The sequence below is a fragment of the Dermacentor andersoni genome, chromosome 7, assembly GCF_023375885.2.
Source record: "Dermacentor andersoni chromosome 7, qqDerAnde1_hic_scaffold, whole genome shotgun sequence".
Lineage (NCBI taxonomy): Eukaryota > Metazoa > Arthropoda > Arachnida > Ixodida > Ixodidae > Dermacentor > Dermacentor andersoni.
This window is the reverse complement of record NC_092820.1, coordinates 61,130,163-61,155,158: the sequence shown is the minus strand read 5'-3', so window position 1 is coordinate 61,155,158 and position 24,996 is coordinate 61,130,163. Positions and strand designations below refer to the sequence as shown.

At 46.9% G+C, this 24,996-nt stretch overlaps 1 protein-coding gene across 2 annotated transcripts in view; it reads right to left on the bottom strand.

Moving 5' to 3' along the window:
- Positions 1–24,996, bottom strand: part of LOC126534399 (cyclin-dependent kinase-like 4) — a 114,152-nt gene that overhangs the window by 60,711 nt on the left and 28,445 nt on the right. The window contains exon 1 of one of the 2 annotated variants that reach the window (XM_050181685.3): positions 12,744–13,133. The exons of the other annotated variant lie outside the window; for it this stretch is intronic. The gene's annotated coding sequence lies outside the window, so the exon portion shown is untranslated. Of the gene's footprint in view, positions 1–12,743; positions 13,134–24,996 lie in introns of those variants that run through there. 2 annotated transcript variants of the gene reach the window in all.

The following is a 24,996-nucleotide window of genomic DNA, read 5'->3' as shown; positions in this document are numbered from 1 at the left end:
GTGTAAAGAACATTGGGGGGAAGATTGAACTCTGAAAACGGACGAACAACAACAGCTTAGGTGACTGAAGGGCGAATGGTTAAGCCAGTTTCCCTTGGGTCAGAAAGCAACAATAGCCTCTCGGAAGCACCGATACTGCCATGCACCACTGAAAGCTTCGAAGGTAATATTTTTCGCGTGCTTTGTCGCTACGAGGGACCGTCAGCGCCAAGGCCGTCTCCGTGCCGTACAGCCGCCCCCGTATATAAGCGCCATACGTCACTCCTTTTACAAGCGCAATACTCCGTCGTGCACGGCTCCAGGGGTCGCGTGCGAGTAGCATATCAGCTCGCTTCCAGGAAACTCCTCCCCGACTGCCACGCTTCGGGAGGCACCGACGGGATCAATAGCGAGCACAGTGTTCTCTCAGTGACCAACGTCGCTATGATATATCCGCAGTCGCGAAGCAAGTCGCGATATGCATCACGGCAAAAACGGTATGATGAAGCAATGACGATGATACCATGACACTGGCGGCATAATCACAATTCAGTGACCAATCAACTGCGATGACATCACAACGGTGGCATAATCGCGAATGAATGGGGAGAGCATGATTACGTCAGAATGACATCCGTGGAACAGCGAAGGCGGTATGACGATGACCGCGTGACGTCAATTCCATGACCTTTCTAAAATCATGACGATATCAGGACGACAGCCTGACGATGACGGCATGACAACAATGGGATGACCACGACTGCATGACGACGATGGCAAGATGGCATGACGACGGTTCGACGACAGCACGGAGAAACTGGAATGACGACAATGGAATGACGACCACGGCATCATGACCATAAGCACATGGTCTAAGCTAAAGCACAATTTTGGTCACTGGGCTGGCATAAGAGGCTAGATAAATAAATAACACTAAAGGTCCTAAAGTAGGCTAAGTATACTAATCACCCCCACAATGTCATAAGCTTAACAGCACCAATCTTATAACAGATGTGAACTAGAGTGTATATGTTCAATATTTGTGCCACTTCATTTCATAACTCCTGTGAAATGGCTGCCTCTTTTCGGGAATAAGTGGTGTACAAATCAGCATACCCCTGAGGGTTGCCTGTGAGTAAAGGAATCCAACCTCGAAGGCCATGCTTTTGCAAGCTGCATACACCGAAAGTGACTGCGGCGCTGGAAAGACGTCATGGTCGCCGTTTTTAGACACCACTTGTTACGAGACAGTCATATTTTAAATTTTATCCGCTTTATAGGCTCTCAATGACGCAGTTCGCAGCATCACAACAGTACTTGTTTTCAGTTCTGAGACAAAGAATATTATTGTTGATGTGTAGTCTTGCCTGACTATTGATTTTGGTAACTTTTGTTAGGATATTAGTTATTTAAGGTGTTTAATTTTCTTGGTGCAGAAACAATGATGCCTGAAAATTTCGTTAGGAATAGAAAGACCGAAAACTTCCGAGAGAACCTGTTCCCCGAAACACGCACACACACACACACGCTAATCCAACTTCTATTCTAACATTTTTCATGCACATGACGGCAAACAGACGACGGTGAATACTAATGTAGGATACACGTTTCAATGTTCTTAAATGTTGCATATCTCTAACACAGACATTTCATGCACTTCGTGCCTTGCTGCAGGTATAAGTTATGTCTTCAACCTCTTCTGCTCTCACGGAGGTCTCTTCCTAGGACCCGTTCTAACAGATGCGACGCATGGCACTGTCTGATTTTAGTGGTAGTCTTAAAGGCGAATGCCTTCCCATTCGAAGGAGCCAAAGTTGCCCGCTCACAACAAGCGCTCACTTCATTTTCTTTTTCTTCCTAATATGAAACTGTTCGGATCTCTTTGATCCTCGCCTCCTGGTCACACGTACTACGCACCCCTTCCAAGTTGTTGGCATGGGGCCAAGAGCAGATACTCATTCATGACGCCACGGGCCAGGGTTCAATTCCTAGTAGGCGTCTAAGCACCTGTAAAGTAGTTCTTGTTTTTATTGTTTTGTTTTTTTTTCGTCTTTTTTTTTTTTTTTTGACGACGACTACCGAGTCATCCTGTCGAAGCCAGATATATTGGCATGCAAAAGTGTGTAGGGGTAGGCAAAGAAATGCGCTTGCATTTAAGAAAGAGGAAATACTTCGGCGATTCCTTAAGAGGAAGCTTTAGCTCGGTCGCTCCTAAGTACATGTAAAAGGAGAATTTGTTTTTCTCGGCAACCACTGCACCACGTTTGACAAGGTTTGTTGCATTTGAAAGAAAAAACTTCAAATCTAGTGGCTGTTGGTTTCAAATGTTTGATTTAGGTCGTCATTTTATATTAAAAATTGGCAAAAACAAAACATTTTCAAAAACGAAACTATCAAGCTTACGACTCTGTAACTTAGCAAAGAAAAATTACACCACAATTCTCTGAAATGAATCTAATAAAACATCTAAAGAGAATAAAAATGGTATGTTACACATGAATCTAAAAAAAATTGTAATATGGAAATACAGCTTTTGCAGAACCCTTGTAAACAACGTAACAAATTCACGTAAGATAGAAATTCACATACGGAACTTGCCCGCTGTGAGAAGAGGTTTATTTGCGGCTCCTTATGCAAAGGATAAGCGAGCGGGAACGGCGAGACAGCCCAAAGCACTGTCCAAAAGGACGACAGCGATTAACAGCCCGAGCCGAGGCGAACCGCGCGTTGGCGATGCGGCTGTGCCGCGAGGCGCGTCTTCTTCTTCACAATCTCCCCCCGGACAAAAAGAGCAATCCTGGCGCCTTAAGAATCGGGAGGCAGAGGGTCGTGGTAGGGCTTGAGACGCGAGGCGTGGGCAATGTCACGCACACGCCAGCGCAAGTCTTCAGGTGGTGACAGTGGCTCAATGAGAAAATTCACCCGGGATGTTCGCTCCAAGACTCGGTAAGGCCCTTCGAATTTGGGGACAAGTTTCGAGGAAAGTCCCGGCGTTTGGAAAGCGACAGACAGCAACACAAGAAAGCCTGGAGCGTAGGTAGTGTTTGGAAGCGTGTCGATGCGGTTTTCTTTCTGGCGCTGCTGTTACTCTGCCGTAAAGGAGCGCGCTAGCTGGCGGCATTCTTCGGTTTGTCGGGCGACGTCGGACGCAGGTAGTCACTCAGAGGCGTCAGGAAGGTATAGAAAGAGCGTGTCGATGGTATGCGTAGGCTCGCAGCCATACAGGAGGAAGAAAGGTGAAAATCCCGTAGTGGCCTGGATCGCGGTGTTGTACGCGAACGTGATGAATGGAAGGATGCGGTCCCAGTTACCGTGATCAGATGCCACGTACATCGAGATCATATCACCAAGTGTGTGGTTAAATCTCTCTGTGAGCCCGTTAGTCTGAAAATACCGTGCTTGTCCGATGAATAATGTGGCATTCCGAAAGCAAACCAACGGCGACCTCGATCGCTGAGGAGTTCTCGAGGCGCGTCGTGTCGAAGGATGAAGCGATGTAGGACGAAAGAGGCTACATCGCGCTGTAGCACTTGGTAAAGCTGCAGTTCCGGCGTAGCGTGTCAAATGGTCAACAGCAACTACGATCCACCAGTTGCCGTCTAGTGTCATGGGAAGCGGGCCGTATAGGTCGATGCCAACGCCATCGAAGGGTGTGGGAGGGCACGGGAGCGGCTTCAAGGCACCAGACGTGCGTAAAGGCGGCGATTTGCGGCGTTGACAGTAAAGACCGCAACCGAACGAACTTTTGTACAAAATTGTACATGCCGCGCCAGTAGTAGCGGTGGCGAATTCGTTCGTACGTCTTGAAAACTCCGGCGTGGCCACACTGCGGATCGTTGTAGAAGGAGGCACATATTTCTGACCTTAAGCTGCGGGAAATCACCAGAAGCCACCGCCGGCCTTCAGGAGTGTAATTGCGTCGGTGGAGCAGCTGATCACCAATGGCGAAATGAACTGCTTGGCGTCGTAGGGTTCGGTATACAGGGATGGTCGATGACCCAGATAGATAGACGAAAAGAGAAGCGATACACGGGTCACAACGTTGTGCGGTGGCAAAGGAGTCCCTGTCGAGAGATGACACGGAGTGTGCGGAATGATTTAATGAATGTAAATGATTTAATGGACGCCGTTAATAGAACCGCAATATCTGTTCTTGATAGAGAGCTATCAATTTATAAACTTCGCGCGTCTATGTTTTTCTAACTTCCATATTTTTGAATATTCCTTTAATAAACTTCAGGCCCTAAATCGGAATTCCACTTTCAACAGTCACTAGAATTTAGCTTTCTCTCTCAAATGCCACAAATGTTATTAAAATCGGTCCAGGGGTTATCTCAGAAAAGCGTCTTTGCGTTTTACATGTATTTGAATAGGCCGCATGAGAGTTGGGCCCGAGCTAAAGCTTCCTCTTAAGCTCTGAACTTATCTACTGCAGCAGGCCTTCCCACCGGACACCGCCATCTGTCAAACGCGAACGTGCGAGAGAGGCATTTGTTTTACTGATAAGAACTGCAGACAGGGCTACCGAAGAAAGCGGTTCCGTACGCTGCAGTGGTCTTGTACCGGCGTCTGAGTTCTCAGAGAACACAGCTTCTCAACTAGAACTTTGACGAACCAAGTCGTCGTCGTTTGGCCTAACCTCTAAACAAAATACAAGTATATTTATGTAAGCCATCAGGTTACAGTTACATTACAGTGCCAAGAGGCAATGTGCGCAGATTTACCAAGTGTGGCCGTGTTTCCGACGGGTGCGTTTCCACTACCTGTACCTTCTACTACGTTATAATTAAACGGTTCACCATGAGCACATTGTCACGTGGTAGTGACGGTGAAGATAGCAGCAATACGGTGGAATACAAAACTAGATTTTATTGGGCGAACCTGTGCCCACAAAAACAGGCTACACTTATAGCACAACGATAGCGGCGAACACGGTCGGCGATCGTCGAAAATGTGATCAGCGGGTCAAGCGCGTCGGCTATTAAAGAACAGTCGTCGAATGTTCCAGACTAATCGTTCGGACCCGCGTGCCTTCCACAAAGTTCTACACCATTCGGGTCAGGTGATGAAATCAGATAACATAAGGTTCGGCGACAACAGACAGCAGATAGAAGCATCGATAACTTCCCATAAACTTCGGATACATGCAGGCGCGTCCCACGCTGTGCGATTACATTTGTTAGGCGGCGAAACGTGGTTGCCCGATAAAGATAAGTACACGTGCCAATATCTCACAATAGCAACCACATGGTCTGGAAAGAAAATAAAAGTACTCTTAACATCAGCCCTTCCGAAGCACCATTATCGTTGTCGTTTTCCGTGACTGACATAAAACGCCCCAGTAACAGTAAAAGAAACTGGTTCCGCAAACATTAAGAGGACGCTTTAGCTTGGGGGCTACTGTCTAAATACACAAGAAAGAAGATGGCCATGGCGCCCCCGGCGGCTGAAGCACCGGCTCGGTGCTGGTTAGGAGGCGGGCGAGTGATACAACTTAACACGCGCGACGTGGACCACGTCAGAGCGATGCTGAGCCACGGTTGGCTTAAGAGGGGCGGTAAGGGCGGGAGTAGCGTGAAAGTTACTTCTCCGAGAGGCCAACGCGTCGCGACGGTGACAAAAGGAGAACCAGGGCGCCCGGTGTGTAATAGACGTCACGATGGCGGGCGTCATATAAGCGCCGCTGATTGTCCTGCGACTCCACAAGTCGACGTCGAGCAATATGGCGTGCTTCTTGTGCTTTGAGGATGGCTTCACGGGCGTACTCGGATGTGGAATTCAGACGAGCAGGCAGAACGGTGTCGAAAGGTAACGTAGGGTCACGGCCAAATAAGAGGAAGAACGGAGAGAAGCCTGCGGCATCATGGCGAGACGAATTATAAGCGAAAGTAACGAACGGCAGCGCAACGTCCCAGTCGCGATGGTCATCGGATACATACATGGACAGCATGTCAGTAAGGGTGCGGTTAAGGCGCTCGGTTAGACCGTTCGTTTGTGCATGGAAAGTAGTAGCAAGTTTGTGTTTAGTCGCGCACGAGTGTTGAATGTCATTGACAACTTTAGAAAGAAAGTAGCGGCCTCGGTCGGCGAGGAGCTGTCGAGGGGCGCCGTGGTGAAGGATGACGTTTTCTAGGAGGAAGTCGGCGACATCGGTTGCACAGCATGTCGGAAGAGCCTGTGTGATTGCATATCGGGTACCGTAGTCTGTTGCTACAGCAATCCACTTGTTTCCCGAAACAGACGTAGGGAAAGGGCTTAAAAGATCAACACCTACACGGAAGAATGGTTCTGATGGTACGTCAAGTGGTTGAAGGCGACCAGCAGGGTATGTGGTCGGCCTTTTGCGTCGTTGACAGAGATCACACGCAGCGACATACGGGCAGACGTCACGGTATAGACGAGACCAAAAGAAGCGCTGACGAACGCGGTCATAAGTCCGTAACACGCCAAGGTGACCTACAGTCGGTACATCATGAAGCTGGGCGAAAACAGTCTAACGCAGATGCTCAGGCACAACGAAGAGTCGGGCAGGGCCGTCCGGGCGCATGTTAGAGCGGTACAACATACCATGTTGAAGTTCAAACATGCGAAGGGAAGGATCGGGCGTCGTTGAAGTGACCGTTGAATAAGGTGTTGCAAGGAGGGGTCCCGACGTTGCTCGGCTCCAATGTCGCGAAACACAGCAAGAGAGAGAACGGTGACAGATATGCCGGCCGCAGAAATGTCAGGAGGGTCGACAGGATGGCACGACAAGCAGTCCGCATCTTGATGTAACCGGCCGGTTTTGTATACAACGGAATAGTTGTATTCTTGGAGGCGCAGAGCACAGCGGCCAAGGCACCCGGAAGGATCTTTGAGGGACGAAAGCCAACACAGAGCGTGGTGATCAGTGATGACTGTGAATTGGCGGCCGTACAAATAGGGGCGGAATTTACCCACTGCCCAAACGAGAGCCAGACACTCGCCTTCGGTGATAGAATAATTGCTTTCCGCAGAGGGAAGAAAGCGGCTGGCGTAGGCAATAGTACGTTCTCGCGCTTGTTGTTTCTATGCCAAGATAGCTCTAATACCGTGGCCACTGGTATCGGTACAGACTTCTGTTAGAGCTGACGCATCAAAGTGAGCGAGAATGGGCGGGGACGTAAGCAGCCCAATCAGCTTGGTGAAAGCACCAGCTTGCTCAGGGCCCCAAATGAATGCAGCGTCTTTCTTGAGGAGCTGATTGAGAGGGCGCGCAACGTTCGCAAAATTTTGGACAAACCGACGTAAGTAGGAGCAAAGGCCCAAGAAGCTGCGAACATCCTTGGCACATGTTGGCACGGGAAAGTCTTTGACTGCCCGCATTTTATCGTGATCAGGGCGTACACCAGAACAATCAACGAGATGCCCAAGCACAGAAATTTCACGACGACCGAAGTGGCACTTGGACGAATTTAGTTGTAGCCCCGCCTGACGGAAAGCAGATGGGATCGTCGACAGGCGCTCGAGGTGTGTCGCAAAAGTCGGAGAAAAGCGATCACGTCGTCCAGGTAACAGAGGCAGATAGACCACTTGAAACCGTGTAGGAAGGTGTCCATCATTCGTTCAAATGTGGCCGGGGCATTACATAAGCCGAAAGGCATCACTTTGAACTGATACAGGCCATCGGGAGTAATAAAAGCTGTCTTCTCGCGGTCGATGTCATCGACGGCAATTTTCCAATAGCCAGAGCGAAGGTCGATGGACGAAAAATATTGTGCTCCATGCAGGCTATCCAGGGCATCGTAAATGCGTGGTAGCAGATGGACGTCTTTCTTTGTTACCTTGTTGAGGTGTAGATAATCGACGCAATATCGCCAACTGTTGTCCTCCTTTTTAACTAGTACAACAAGGGACGCCCATGGGCTGCAAGAAGGTTCGATGATGTCTCGTGAAAGCATCTTGTCAACTTCGTGTTGGATGATATGTCGCTCAGTAGGCGAGACGCGGTAGGGTCGCCGATGGATCGGGCTCGAATCACCGGTGTTTATTCGATGTTTTACGACAGATGTTTGTCCTAGAGGGCGTTCTCTAAGGTCGAATATGTCCCAGCATGAGGCAAGGAGGCAACGTAGTTCTTCAGCACGCTGGGGAGGAAGGTCGGGAGCAATCATTTTGCTAGGGCATTCAAATCTGAAGAGACAGGGGCGAAGCAAGCGTTGAACACGAGGAGCTGTCACAAGTTAAAGCCGAAATGTGGTAGTCTCTAGCTGTCGGTATTTGCGTCAGGGATATTCCGCGCGGGAGTGCTTGTGTACAGAGTCCAAAGTTCACAAGTGGAAGGCAGGATGTGTTGTCTGAAATGGTAACGATGGTGTGAGGGAAAGTGACGTTATGCGAGAGCAGAACATCCGGATTAGGAGATACGATGTAGTCACCGTCTGGGACAGGTGGAACGGGGGAGACACCTATGTAGGTAACGGCACGGTGAGGGAGGCGAATAGGCTCTGTGGAACATAGCCGTATCGCAGCACTATCGGGAGGGTCAATAGCAGCAGGTAGAGTGAGTCGCACAACACCAGCAGAACAGTCTATCAAAGCGGAATGCGTAGACAGAAAGTCAAGGCCCAGGATGAGGTCGTGAGGGCAGTGCTCTAGTACATAAAATAAAACAGAAGTATGATGTCCGGCAACACTCACGCGAGCCGGACACATGCCAATAACGGCTGGTGTTCCACCGTCGGCGGCTTGGACCAGAGGCGAAGGGGCAGGAGTGAGGACTTTCTTGAGACGATTCCGAAGCAGAGCACTCATCACAGGTACGTGCGCGCCAGTGTCAATCAGAGCCGTAACAGGTACACCATCCACGTTCACGTTAATGAGGTTCCGATGTGTGGGCAAGGTCAAAAGAGGATTTTTGCATCGGGTCGGTTTGGCAGCATCACCTCCAGGTGCTGCACCCGTTAGTTTTCCGGAAGGGTGCGCCGGAAGGAAATAGGGGACCATGATCGGCGAGATGGGGGCGATCGGGAGAAGCGGCGACGTGGCGAAGGAGAGCGGCTAGAGTGGGTAGGACGAGAAGTGTCGCTACAATTTGCTGGCTGCGTTTCCGGGGCGAACCGGGGAGCAGCATGAGGGCCGTGGGATGGGTGGTAGGACCAGACGGTCGAATTCCACGAACACCGGCAGTGACGTGAAATATGGCCGATACGGCCACAAGTGAAGCACATAGGCCTGTCGTCTGGAGTACGCCATTCGGTCGGGTAGCGATACCGCGTTGGGGCATTCAGGCTGCGGGGGCGTATGACAGTGCTGGACGGAGTGTAGTCAGGCCGATTAACTGAGCAGACGTTCGTCAAGCCAACGTTGGCCATTTCTTCGCGCGCGATGGACTGTATCAATGAGACGGTCGCCTGGCAATTGTCGGGGCCATGGGTTGGGGTCGTGACAAGAGATGCGGCTTCTATTTCACGTCGGATGACATGGGGGATGTCATCAGAGCGATTGGGTGTGGGCGGACTGCGAAGGTCTTCGCACGTAGACGTAGCAGCCGTGTTGGGAAGGCGGGGAAATGGCTGGCAATGCGGCGACTCTTGGCTTCTTCAAACCGCCGGCATTCGGTAATGACGGCTTGCACAGTGGAACAATTCTTGAAGACAAGGAGATGGAAGGCATCATCTGCTATGCCCTAAATGACATGTGCAACCTTATCTGGTTCGGACATCTTCGGATCCACTTTGCGGCACAGAGCGAGCACGTCCTGGATGTAAGTGAGATAGGATTCTGTGCACGTCTGGACACGCGAAGCGAGGTCTTTTGGGGCGGCGCGCTGACGTCCAACTGGCTTGCCAAACAAATCTTTGAGTTTCTGTTTACAGTTGTCCCAGCTGGTAAGTTCATCCTCGTGGGTCTGAAACCAGACGCGTGCCGTGCCCACAAGTTAAAATATCAGATTCGCGAGCATGATGGTCTGGTCCCAGTGGTTGCTGGCGCTCACCCGCTCATATAGTTGAAGCCAGTCTTCAACATCAGTGTCGTCGATGCCAGAAAAGGTTCCTGGATGGCGGGGTTGCGCTAGAATGACGGTGTGCGAAGGTGCCGACGGGCCCGAAGCATCCTTGCCTTGAGCTGGCATTGTAGATGCAGTCAAGGAGCGCCCGCTGCGTAAATCCGTCTTGACAATGATCCCGCAACCTCCACCAAAAATGTTACGGGGTTAAAAATAGTCAGACATGTATTTACAGAATATTTACAATAATTATATCAGCTGCCAAGATGGTAGCCAGCGCGCGAAGCCCAGAATATCGTCTTCTTCCGACGATGATTAAAACATCTTCTTCGTCAGCGTGTCACAATATCATTTTTCTCGGCAACCTCTGCACCAAATTTGATGAAGGTTATTGCATTTGAAAGTAAAAATTATAATCGAGTGACTGCGATTAGCATTCTTATTTAGGTTGTCAAGTTTTTTAATAATTTATTTTTAATAATAATAATAATAATAATAATAATAATAATAATAATACTTTATTCATGACTTGAGAATCATGCAAAGGAAGAATCAGGCCTGCCAAAGCCGCAGTGGGCTTGAACGGCAGTGCCTGGCAGACAGCGAGAGAGCCATCGGTAACACGTTATTAGATTGTAGACAACAGTGAGAAAAAAAACATACACATGCACACATGACAGGCTTCCGATCACGCATTAATGTGTCTAAGAGCCTTTCTGAGACCATATTTCGTCTTCACATCTTGTATGCTTTGGGAAAGTAAATTAAACATTGCTGAGACATAATAGTTACGGAGTCTTCGACCATATTTCGTTCGTCTTACAGCGGGGTGTAACATACGGATTCTTTGGTCTCAGGCAACGAGCAGGCACATAAGGAATCTTAGACTGGCTTATCCAAAAATGCCCTAAGACAACAGTTTCTAGCAGCAAAGTATTGAAATCAGGTAAAGACAAAGTTTCGAACACATCAGATTTGTGGGGGACATCATAAGCAACATGCTTCAGAATGCCACGAAGGACGGAGTTGACCCGGTTTACCATATGTTGAGCGCCATGACCATATGTAGGTATCCCATACCGGATTACACTGTAGCATAAGGCATGTACTACAAGCTTTCCGACAGACAATGGCATGTAAAATTTAATATTATACAAAACACAAGACACTGCGCGATGTTTTTGAGAAACATATGCGAAATGAGAGTTATGGTCTAAATGAGAAATGAGAAAATAGAAAATATGGAGAAATTAGAAAATATGGTCAAAAATCGTAAATTTACAGAAAACGAAACGATAATATGTACAACTCTCTAACTCAGCAATTAAATATCCTATCAGAATTCTGTAAATTCCACCTGACAGTACATCTAAAGCGGACAAAAGTGGTATGTTGTACATTGTTCTGAAATAAACCATTAATATGTGAGTAAAAGTTTTGCAACACCCTTGAATAGAATGTAAGAAATTCACGTGAGAATAAATTGACTTATAGAATTTGTCCGCTTTGGATTCTCTAATGGATGCAGTTGACAGAGCTATGATATCTATTTTAGTGCGGAGCTACGAATTTGCAAACTTCTTGCTTGTATTTTTTTTTCACACTTGCCAGTTTCTAAAACTTCCTTTTAAAAGATGCAGGCCCTCAATCAAAATTCTGCTGCCTACAGTAGCTAGCACTTACGTTTCCCTTTCATATGCAACAAATTTCAATAACATCGGCACAGTGGTTATCTTATAAAAGTGTTTCTGCATTTTAAATTTATTTCGATAGCTGGCATCGGAGTTGGGCCCGAGCTGCGGCTTCCTTTTAAGCTATTCCTTTAGTGGCTCGATCTTCGTTCATTCCTCCTGAGACACACTTCAAGTGGCCGCTGACTTTATATATGTAGATTTTCTAAATGGTGTACTACAAAAATGTGTGCATAACAACGCGACTATGTAACTGGTAGCGTCGGCTGCGAAGTTCACGGCAGTGCAAAAGCACTCACTAGATAGACAGCTGTATTATGCAAGTACAAAAGGGCAACAATGCTGGTAACACGTTACAAGTAGGAGAGGGTTAAGCGGAGACATTAGTTTGCTGGAATAAAAACACTGCTATAGCAATGAAAAACGTGCTGCGTCATTCACACTTGTTGTCGCCAGCATAGAGTCTGTTGCGGTGAACGCCCGCCCCTCTCCCCCCCCCCCCCCCCTACCTTCTTACGTTTCTTATATGGCAAAGCAAAACATCGCTTTACGAAGGCGGAAGTTTAAAGTTGAGAAATCTGGACACCTAAACGCGCATAACTGCGTATCCGCAGTCCACGTGACTGTTAAACTTTACCTGAACCAAGAAAGCATGTTGAATCCGGTCCAGTGCTGCATTCGGAAACTCGGTCGCAACCGCTTCCATAGCTAGCTTGCTCCTGTCTGACCAACTTCTCCAATTCAGTTTTAAATCGGACCAGGTGCAACGCGATCTCAGGCACTGTCCCCAACTGCCGGAGTAGCGTAATGAGCTGTACGCGGGACACATCGCGTGAGACGCGCGATGAGCTCGCCGTACCTGGAAGGCTACGCCTTCAAATCACGCTGGAGGGCGGCCCATGAAAGTGGGGTGGGGGGGGCCGCCAGCACAATAGACGTCGGCATTTCTATTGTTCCACCAGATCACGTCAACGGTGGTAGCGGTACAGCGAAGTGGCATGCTTCCACGCTCGCGTTCATTTATTTGCCAGGTGCGCGGCTCCCTCAGCGACCCTTGCACGAGCCCGCTCTAGGCCTATTTGGAGAAATCTGAGCGCATCACTCACCTCTGATACTGCTCACTTCAGGTAGGTGACACGATTTCGCAACGGCGACGTTTGGTAGAAAAACGGACATGTAGTTGGCTTTGCTGCGCCTTTCCGTCTTTGTATCTCTCCCTATCTCAGTGAACTTTCGTCGTGCTTGCTTTTCCGTTTCTTACTGACGAGTCACTCCCGGTGCTCATAACCTCTCGAAGAAAGCCATTCTTCTCGCGACATCCCTCGTAATCTGCTTAGACCGGACGATGATGTCTGACGGCTACAGTTGAGCAACGCGAACAGACGGCGACATGTCGGCGACGCAGAAGAAATCTCGCGCAGATGTCTTCGGCAGGAGCAGACGGCACCTAGTGGCGGCTGGCCGAGTGGTTTCACGTATACAGTGCGTAACAGAACGGGAAAGAAAATATGACCAGCCTGCCGGTTAGGTGTTTTGCGTGCTAGACACGACAGAATGCACGTTGGAAAAGCGGCCAGACACGCGCAGCCAACGCGCCAATGCACGTCGATATGAAGCGCATGGAATCCCCGCACGCGCCTCGGAAGTCACAAAAACAAGGAGTAGTGTGTACAGAGCTAGCAAAAAAGTGAATGCAGAAAGAAAATGGGCGAAACAGGCAAAGGATCTTTCGCGCGTTCTCTGTTTATCATAGTAACGGTTGTCATGGGAATTCACAAAAATCCTACGTTGTCTTTTTTTTATCGATGGTGCTGCCATCGAGTGGGCAATTTTGTATACTTACTAGGAGTGGCGCCATCTCCCGCAGCATGGCCGAACTTCTTCGGTTTGCTTATTATGCGAGAGGAGCTCTGCAGCTGTCGTGACTCTTGAGTGGATCAATTGCTCTTACGGCGGACGTGTTTGCGCGAGCTCTCGGAGCGCTTCTTACGTAATCATCAATAGCTTGTTTGCAAAAACTTATTTTATATTCCTGTCAGATCTTCTCTGCGGCTCGCGATTTCCAAGCAGCCGTCTACTGCTTGCTATAGCAAAGCTTAAGCATTTCTAAGTATTGCTTTAAAGGGACACTAAAGCGAAACAATAAATCAGTTAAGACTAAGGAAGCATTGTTTGAGAACCCTGCAGGCAGTCATTTCAAAAAAATAGTTTGATTATTAGATGAGAAAATGAAGATCCAAGTATCAGTATTTGAATTTCGCGCCGAAACCCCAGCGCCGGTACGTCAGCGTGACATCAGGGATTCCAAAGTATGTTTTCGCATTTGGGCCGCGTTGACTGAATAAAGGTTCCCGAAACTTGCCATGTTTAATATTTGGTTCCTTTAGAACACAATGTAGTCAATCTGTACCGCTATATATAATTAGTAGGCCCTAGAAGCTGCCATCAAAATCCAAGACGTCACAGCCCCCAGGGGCGGGAACTGAAGTAGGCATCGCCACCCGTATTTCGTTCTTGCGCTTTTTCTGGCTTACCAAACGTCTTATCGTTGTAAGAGGGGTGTTTTTGGTGTTGTAGAACGGTAATTTACTGATGCAGAAGAAATCATTTTTCACTTTAGTGTGCGTTTAAAACAGGGCGGTGGGGACACAAAAGTCACATATTTGGCAACGCATCGTGTGTTGGCACACGTCGGTGATGTGCGATAACTATTAAATACATAATTATTCGCAATTTTCTATTTATAATTCCCGCATATGCACCTTTGGGTGCATCTCGCTATGCAATATCGAAGGCCATTTGTGCAGATCTAATGCGTGTCATGCATGTTCATTCGCGATCCATGAGACTGGCGCATGGTTTGAAAGTTCCATCTACATATTCAGACATGAACGACATTAGCGCTTTGCCCAGTTGCATGTCCGAAAACGTAAGAGTGCCTTTATTATAAAATAGCATTTTAATAATTAGATGAGAAAATACAGACTCTATGCTGCCTCCCTAGTCTAGAAACAGCGGCTAAATGGAACACCGACGCACTTTGCAGCACGTTTGCGATTTCTTAAACCTAGTTATGGCGATGCACCAACTCTTTGTTTGTTTGTTTTAATTTTACGTGCCGTAAGTTAGTGGAGTACGCCTGTGCCAACTTTTGATGAAGTATGTTTGTTGAAGATATCTAAAATGCCATATTTTCCACATAAAGTCCGTGACACGGGAATCAGGAATACATGTCTGGTTTTTTGGCACGGATAAGGTACATGTATCAAGAAAATACTTCAGCTTTTCACTGCAGAGGTTGCGGCTCTGACCCAGGGCTCGAGGGAACGAAAGTCCTGCGTAAATTTAGAGGTAATAAAGCCGGCAGAATTGTCGAAGCTATCGAGAATGAGAGTGCCGGCACCATATGTGTCACCATACGGCACCATATGCACAGTGCGTCGCACTGACTGAAAAAAAAAAGGTTTCGGTATTTTGTATTTGGCGGACCAAAAAATGACAATCGATTTCTCGGTATTGGCTTCGTCTTCTTTAGCGCAGGCTGCATAGCATATATTGTAATAAATTTGTACACTTCGGGGGGGGGGGGGGGGTCTTATCTTGTCCCCAAGAAATGATCGGCATCTAACCCTCTGCGCTTGCAACTTTCCGCTCCAAAACGCTGTGTAACGCTCATACGCGTTTGCCATTCGTAACCTCGAAGTACCAGGTGCGCCGAATTAAACACAGAAGAGACGTGTAAAATAGATTAGGATGATTGTTTTCATATAAACCGCAATAGACGCAATCGTTTATTTTCTTTTAGAGCAAGATGGGATTTTCTATACCAACCCTGGAGAGAGAGAGAGAGATGAAGAGGAAAGGCAGGGAGGTTAACCAGATATTAGTCTCCGGTTTGCTACCCTACACTGGGGATGGGGGATAGGGGTTAGAAAGAGGACATAGAGGAAAGCGCTAAAAAAACATGCACACACAGAGAGTTTCTGTACAGCTACGCACCTCAACAAACTTTAGTATTGTGCACTCTGCTTTGTAATTCTGTAACGTGCACCAAATCGTTGGACAGACAACTGTGCAGTTTTCCGGCAAACTAATTTTGAAAATCGGCTTGCACACTCGCTATCCGTGCTTTCAATAGGGTAAGTTGTGGTCAAACTCTGAAGTGAAGGCAACATGGGAGCAGCAGCGAAAACGTTGACATATCGCAAAGTTGTTTGTAATCTCCTCAGACCCGAAGTCATCGCAAGGGAATGATCAGTGTTGAAGTCGGCCTTATAACCGACTCGTGCTGTACAAACACACTTAGAAAACACACTGTCTTTTTAAATAAAACTATCAAAGCAAGATCCTCCATAGTGAGTAACTGCTTTTGATACGAAACGCTACATACAAGTTCGAGTTCTATACATCTACATATACAACTCCGAATCCACACGCTACCAGGCCACATGTCTTCCTTCAACTATCCTCTGCACACGGGAGCACCTTCGAGGTGCCCAATCGCTAGTCATTAAAGCTAGAACGGGCTAGTGGCTAATAAGTAAGACGGGCTCCCAAAACGGAGTGTACTCCGCTGTGTAGCACTGAGGAGGTTCCTGTCCCCACCACCAAATACGTGTTTTAGCAGCTGTTCCACAGATGACGCTCCATGCATAATATAGGCTCCCTCTATAGTAACGCGCTTGAGTGGAAAGTGGCAGAAATACCCACTGTGAGAATTGTGGTATAAAGTTTGTAAACAGGGATAAGGTGCCTCAGAAAGGCTGGCCAACGTTTCGATAGGAGGACCTATCTTCGTCAAAGGAGGCCTCGTCATCCTAGGCATGTTAGTTTTAAACGGTTAGTGCAGTGACGTCACGTGCGGGTGTTGTCGCTCGCGGCTGGTTCTAAAGGGAGAGACTTCAGAGGAAACGAGCGCTGTCGTCCGACGTCTGTGAGCTTCGTTCCCAAGACGGGGGGACAAGAGTGGAAGAGTGGGAGCGTGGGGAGAAAAGAAAAGAAAGACAGAGAAAAAAATTAAGAAAAGAGAAGAAGAGGGGGGGAGGAGCCAGGACGACACCAAGAAAGAAAAAGAAAGAGATAGAGAAAGAACAAGAAAGAGGAAAAAATTTTAAGAAAGACGGGGGCCTGGGAGCGCGTTGGGGATGCGGGAGGTTAGGAAGCATTTAGGGGTATCGTTGGCGGCATGTTCTTGTGGCATTAGAAGAGACGGTCAGGCGGTCAGTGCGCGAGTAACAGAAAATAAAAATAAAAAAAACATGAGTTGAAAGAGTGACTTGAGTAGCATAGCAGCAATACGTCGAGTAATTTCGAAGTAGTTAAGATGGCGACGAGGAGTCTGCGGTGTAATGTACGGGGTGACTGAAAGGCAGCGGCATGGTCTTTCAAGGGGCATTGCCCCATTCGCTCAGCGCAGGTGTCGTTACGGCGGCATCCAGAAATGGCTACACCCTGGGTTGCGGCGCCGAAAAAGGCATATTGACTCCGGAATGTGTTGGTGACGGGGTTTCAAAAATATATAACGCAAAAAGAAGGGAAAAGAGAGGGGGGACCGAAACCGGAATAACAAACATGAGGGTGACGTGCGCAGAAGCGGGCGGGGGCAAGTGTACATGGGAGGAGGGGTTCGTGCAGTTGATATAGGCGTAAAAACCTGAAAGAGTATATTAAATCGAGTAGTAGGAAGGAAAAATTTTTTGAAATGGAAGAGTAGGTGAGGTTAAGAATTAAGGTTAGCTGGTGCCATAATGTGTTTTGTGTCCTGGTTGATCATATGAGAATTTCAGATTTAAGTTATCGCTTTTAAAGATTCTAAGTTGCCGCGTGCCAAATAATTCCCGTTGGGTGTAGGCAATTAAACTTGTGTATGAAGTATGATTCCGTATACTTCCTTTCGCGAGGGGAACGGAAATTTGTTTGTAGTATATAGAGCCTTGCTTTGCCAAATATATGACCATGTTCATTAAAGTGGCTGGCTACTGCTTTGGGTAAATTGTGTTTTGTGTCCGCGCGGCGACCGTTGAGTCTTGTATGAATTTGTTGTCCCGTTTCACCTATGTATTGTTTGCTACAAGCCGCGCATTCTAGACAGTAGACTACGTTGCTTGATGTGAAGGTGAAAGCCTAAGTTACCTTGTGTGCGTAATTCGACGCTGTACTTTTTACTGTAGTAGTAGATTGAATATGTTTGCATGTAAAGCACCTGGGGCGGCCACAGGGATTGGTTCCCAACTTCCTCTTCGTCTTTAGTTGGGTGTGTACAAGAACATCTTTAAAATTAGTGTTGCGTCTGTAGGCTACTCTGGGAGGGTCGGGATAAATCTTATTAAGTTTCTGGTTGCTGGTGAGAATTGGGTAATATTTACTGAGGATGTTATTCACGTTTGTGAGTGCGTTTGAGAATTTAGTAGTAAGAAGAGGCGTTGTTGTTCTTGTCATCCTCGGGCGGGGCTTGAGGACCTCGGCTCGATCAAGTTAGGTTGCAGCGGTGTAGGCTGTTTGAAGGTCACTGTTTGGGTGGTTCCTGTTTGAAAGGGTTTCTTTAAGGTGATCTAGTCTATCTATGTAGTCTTGGTTTTCTACGCAAATGCGATGTAGTCGTGTGGCTTGGCCTTTAAAGATGCCTTGTTTACAATGTCTGGGATGGTGGCTGGTATATTCTGGGTACTGTTGTTTGTCAAAAGGTTTCCTATACAGCGTTGTCTTTAGCTTCCCATTGTCAATGTATATTGTTGTGTCCAGAAAGTTTATGCGCTCAGTTGAGGATTCAGATGTGAATTTTATTGTTCGTTGAACAGAGTTTAGAAATGCGACATATTTATCTACCCTGTCTTGACCATGTCCCCATATTGTGAGTATGTCGTCTATGTATCGTAGGTATGTGTGGGGCTTGGCAGTGCAGCGCGCTAGGAAATCTGTTTCTAGAATCCCCATAAATATGTTCGCGTAGGTTGGTGCGAAAGGCGTACCCATGCTTGTACCATGTATCTGTAGGTGGTAACTCTCCTCAAATTCGAAGTAGTTATGTGTTAGAACTAATTCAAGGAGAGACAAGTAGACTTCAGTAGAGTGTTGTGCATTGTGTTTAGAGAGCGTTTGTTTTATCGAAGATAAGCCATCAGGGATTGGAATGTTGGTGTACAGCGCCGTTACGTCTAGTGTTGCGAGATTTGTGTTGTGGGGTAGTGTGCCTTTAGTTTTAATGTCCTCTATAATTATCAGCAGGTGGGGCGTATCTTGAACAAATGACGGAAGTGCTTTTGGCAAGCCACCAAGGTAGTGGTTAAGGAATGTGGCTCTCTGTCGGGGTGTTGTTGTTTGATACTATCGGACGGCCTGGGATAATAGCAGTGTATAGTTCAGCGGATAGACATTTATTAATTTTTTGAAGAAGATAAAAGCGTCCGGCAGTTTTCTTGCTTGGTTTAAGAAATTTGTATTCTGTCCGTGTTATCAATTCATCAGCCAAAAGTGATTTCAGCCTGTTGGTAATTGTCACTGTGTAGGACAATGTGGGATCGTTATCTAGTTTCGGTAATGTTCTGGATTGTTTAGTTGTCTGTAAGCCTCGTGCTTGTATTTTTCTACTGGCCAGTAGAAAAATACAAGCACGATGCTTTCAGACAACTAAACAATCTATCTGTCATTCTATCTTCAGCCCCTTTCTTGATTTTGGACTGTGAGAATTGTTGGTCGTGAAGCCTTCCGACGGTTGCCATCACACTTTCCCTACCGAGACGCTGTTGGTCTAGCGGTGAGCGATTGCTTAAATTGTACTTCTGTGCTTGGTGTGCATGCTTCCGTTGGAAAGGCATGATGAATTGCATCTTTCAAATGAGACGTTGGTCAATATCGCTTATGGTCGCGCTGAACTAAACAAACAGCTTTTGTGACGTACAAACCAGCGCCACTACACGTGCTTTTTTCAACTCCTCCACGGTAACGTCCGAGACGTTCTCCGTGCTTTTCTTTACCTTGCAGCCGCTGTGTCAGAGACCCGCTTTATTCGACGGGACAAAATGACAACAACGCAGAGCGAAGCCTAGGGTAAGTAGGCAAAGATAGCCTTGCTCTAAAAGCACAGTCTGCTAGAAGAGGCCGCGCAAGAATGTACGACCCACTAAGATAAGAAAGATTGTTCTTATAGTGCGGATGTTCGCATGCGAAGCCTTGGTTTGCCGAGGTGTTCAACCTACATATACCCCCTTATTCTCGGTCTGGGCCAAGTTGCCGTATGTTTTCAATGAATTTATGCATCTCTCTCATCTTTCTGCGACCACAGTATTGCTCTCAGCTCCGATGTGAAAACTGCCTGCTCCGTGAAGCACCGATGCGTCGCTACGGGAGGCATCGGTCTCAGTCTCATTGTCGCTCAACATTACCGTGACCAGCCGCACACGACATACTTCCTCTCAGCGCACGAAGGCACCGGCCGCCTTGTTTCTGTGGAGCGCACATTAATTGCTTACTGCTCAAACTCAATTTCGCAAATCGAACACGTGCCCTGAAATGGATACCTAAACGCTACCAACTCAACGTATTTAGCCGCGTACACTGAGGATTATTATTATTTGCTGCATGCACACTAGGGTAGTAACTAACCAGATTCCTTTGTGGAAGCTTGCTGTTTAGGCACGACCCTCTGAGAAAATAAAGATAAATAGAAGCAGCAAACGTATTACATTTCAAACTGATACACTGCAACCACCGCGGCTCCAACAACAAACCTGCGACCTTGTGCGTAGCCAAGTGAATGTCGTCACCTCTCATCCACCGCGACCGGTATAAAACAAAGCGCCTATCAATCGAACGCTCGACAATTTTTCCCTTGTGGGCCGCATTGTTACCCTAAAACGCACAACAGTAGTCGCAACAGCATCAATACCTGTCCCAACATATATATCGCGTAACGTGATAATCAATAAGACAGACCCATCACAAAGAGCGATTTAGGCCAACGCAGAGAACAGCAAGGCCTCGCAGAAGCCCGTCTATTTGCGTATCGATCCCATCAGTTTGTTCCGTCCGCTCGAAGGTCGCGTTTATCGCTGACGGCATACATTGAGTCCTGCGCCACTCGATAGAAACAAAAGCCAGATGAAAATGTTTCCCGGCTCAACGAACCGCCTGTTCGAATTGCGTGCACTTCCCCTGGTAGCCATTGTTCGTGCCATAGATATTCCTAGGAAATTACTACAGGTAAATTCGCTTGTGTTGGCTATCAACAAAAATACTCAAAGTACATAACATCAGATCTGATTGCAAGTGTCCGTGTGGATTTGTAGTGTAAAAGTCTCAAAATACTTTGTCCTAACAAGTTTATCCTCCCAACGAGAGCAACCGCTAAATAAACCCCAAGTAATCACACTCACTCCGCTGCGACAAGTTAATCAATACACTCAACAGCTCCACATATTGGAGCTGGTGAGCTTAGCATTATCTACTAACCCCAGTCATAAGGTCGAAATAATGTTTGCAGAAGCATTGCTCCAGGTTTCGTCTTCGCTTGAACAACATTCTGCACTGCTGAGTAACGATTGTCACCTTCCACCTCTTCACGCAGGCGAATTAACTGGCGGTTGGGGTCATCGATGAAATGCTGAAATATGCAGAGGATCAGGCGTGTCAGATGCGTAAGCCATGAACGACCCCTTAAAAAGGGACACACTTGGACAACGCAGCATGCAGCAACAATTGCTACGACCCCGGCTATTTCTAATTTCATTTGTCCTTAAATATTTGAAATAAACAGTTGGATTGTAAAGCCTTTTTGTCACAGTTCGAACCAATGCTGTTATTTTATTGTATCTTTACGAAGTTATAATCATTTCGAAATGACGAACACGTGTCCTGCAGTGCTAGTAAAACAAGATTCTCGAGCTTTCCTCCGGCCCCCTTGAGTAGGAGTGAATCTCTTTAGAACGATGCTTTCTTTGCGAACTATCCCAGATTTTGTTGACTGTAGACGCTTTGTGCTGCTCTCCTGCCGTATAGTCCACGCTTCAAAAAAAGAATGAAATACGAGCCCGATGGCGGGATTGAACAACTGTCCCCCAACAGAGCAGCCTGATGCCTCTAACCATTTAGGTCGCAAACGCACGTATACTTCTTCAGTGTCAACGTCAACTAGCCATATGAGATATCGCCATGTGCGTCACATTACGCACCACGGGTGCGCGAGAGTGCCAGCGCGCGCCATTTTCCTTTAAGATAAAGAGGGTGGAATTAATTGTGCGAATTCGCAGCGTTTCACCGACTCGTTCAGAACTGCGTATCCGTAGCTGAGGAACCTCCAGCTGATTCGCCGTCGACCACTTACAATGACTGATTATGTTTTCGCTCTTCGCTGGCATTCCAAGAATTCCAGAAGAGGGCCACCTTGGAGTAAAGACGAAGGTTGACCAGGAGCAGGGCGAAAGGAAGGCGGTTCTGCCGAGTGTTGATGGTCACTGATGTCTGAATTTCTGCTGAGAACTCTACAGAATTCTGCTAAGTTGAACAAGATCCGTTGCCGGCAGAGGTAGCTAACGCTCACCGGCATTGGAAAGCGAAAACTAAATCCGAAGGAAACAGAATTAGTTCCGCATTAGTGTGTCCTGAAATTTATGAGAATAAAGGCACATGGAACAGCACGAAAGAGAAGAACGAACGTGGCGATGTTGGCGCCTTTCGTTGGGTCCCATGCGCTTCAACATATCTTTAATGTGTACCAACGGGCCCAAATTACCATTCTTTAGTTGTTCTTCTTCGAAACAAATTCTATTTGCTTGACACTTTGCGCAAATGTATGGTAACAATTGCGTTCAAACAAATATATTGCTACACAGATCTCCACACTTTGGCTGGCCGAAAATGTTCAGTTCCTCGTGTACAGCCTTCGATTCGCGCTACTGAATGCCCGATACACTGATACTTCTATGCACAAATTCCCCTGGGTCGTCGAGTTTTGCCACGAGGATGATGATTTAGTGCATCCCCTTTGAAACGGAACGGTGAGAAATAGTCCCCTAACCCGCTTGAGTTAATCAGGTATACTCTACATGCTATTAATTATAGCATTTTTGTATACATCTCCTTAGTCACTTTTTTTTTTTTGCCAAAGCTTTTCTACCTTGTACCGCTACCTATGCCTATAACAGATCCCGTCGTATCAATCCCTTCCCCGCCTGCTTTTATTCCACCAATATCCTAAGCGTCTCTTGCTTATCTCGACTTGCTGACCGATTAATGCTTCCGTGCACTTTAAATCTAATCGCTTCTGGAAGGAGTACGTTGCCTCCGGGCCTCAATGGCTCGCATTCCTTTAGGATGTGCTGAGTGATCTCCGGATTTTATACAAATGTCTCATCTTGTTGCAAATGTTTACTCCGATGTGCTTTTACTCCTTAGGCTGCCAGCTACAGCTTCATAAATAGCAAGGCACTCCCCGTTGTGTTATTGTACAGATTTTCCCTTCTGATTTCTTTCTTCCCGTTCTTGTAATTTTCCAAACTCTTTCTTTTTCATTCTTCGCATCCAATTCACTGTTTCTGTGTCTCTCGCTTTCTTTGTGATGACTCCTTGTTGCCTATTTACAGTTTCAGTGGCGCTGTACTTGGTTGCCAACTTTCTTGACCTCTTCCTCAATACGGTGTTCACGCTTTTCAGATAAACCTTAGCAGCCTATTTATTTTGATCAATGTTCCCGAGTCTATCTTCAATAATAATCTTCCTCTGCACTTCTGTGACTTCAACCCACGCCTGCCCCATGTCACCCTACACTGCCTCATTTATGTTTTTGCCGTGGGTTCGCCAAGCCAACCGGCATACCGATCTTTGAAGTAATAGTTCTGCGCAAACCCGCAAGGTGGAGAGAAATAATTAATAAAGGAAAAATAAGACATCCACCCAAACGTAGCTAAGTGCTGCAAAGAAAAGCCATGCGGGTTCCTCGAAAGAAAAGCTTCCACCCAAACACAGCACTTAGCTACGTTTGGGTGGATGTCTCATTTTTCCTATATTAACTACCTATCTTTGTTTAACTTCCAAGCCGGACAAGATATTCGATTTTGAGGAGATAATGGCATTTGCGAACACTAAAGTTGGCACCATTACGCCTTTCTAAATACCACGCACGACGCCCCAATTTAATTTGGCCCGAAAGTTATCCATGATTCATTGTAGCCACATTTCACTTCCCCTTTATTTTCAGATTATCTTGGTGGGTGCTTGAGTAGGTCTTCTCTTCGTTTGTGCATACTCCGAGGTATTTATACTGCTTGACTATGGGTATGACTTGCTGTTGAATTGACACGCCGCAAGTACTCTAATTTTCGATCCGATTTATATAAGAAGACATCTGACCTCCGTTGATCTCACTGGCATTAAATTAAAATTCCGTGCAGTTTGCCAAACCGAACCTTAAAACAATAATTTCCTGATGCCCAAGAAAATGATGTTCCCATCTGGGTGTCATGTCTCCGTTCCACTGTCTTTTGAGCTGTTTCACGGGCTCCTTGAAGACAGAATATGACCTCGGTCAACAAGGGACTAGACCCGCTCATAAGAACGTGCACAATTTGCTTAAAGGGTTCGAAAAAAGATTTGCCTTTACCGATACACTCTTTGTGAAATTTTGCCGAAGGATCGCATTTTGGAGTCTACGGCGTTCAGTGCAACGGTTGGCACAGTTAATGCCTGGTTTTTAAGAAAAACGAGCCAAGTTGCCTTCGTCTACGAGGATGCAAGCTGCTGTCGCGATGAAGCAAGCATAAACTTGTGTTGCCGTCTGTCGGAAGCTGCAGAAAGCACCCGGTCGGGGAGGGCTGCGGCGTGTCGCCCACTCTCTAGAAAACGCCGCAACTCTCCCTGAACAGCTGCATTCTACAGCTGTTTGCAGGGGGCAGCACAAGTCTGAGCGAGCACCGCCTTCGCAGCAGTCATTTTTCTCACAGACGAAATCAGTTAATCCTTGCCTTCTTTAGTATACAGGCAAGTAAATATGCCAAATGTTACACTGAACAAACGTAAGCTCCCAAATACGATCATTCGGCGAAATTGGAGCAAGAATAGTGCGTCGGTAAGCGAAACGTTTCTTTTTTTTTTTTTTTTGAACACGTTAAGCGGAACAGACAAAGCCTTATACATCAGCGGTTTTTCAATTCAACCGTGCAAATAAGAACGAAACAAATATGCGGATCCAACGCACATATCCGAATCAATGTGTAGTGAGGTCCCAGAGAAGCGTTTGAGTAAAATACTATACAATGACAGACATGATGCGTGCAATTTTATTTTATATCCAAGTGCGCCCAAGGATACCCAAGCTTTGGAAGTACGCCCAAGGCTAAAGTAGTCCATGGCCCAAATGTTTCCTTTCTA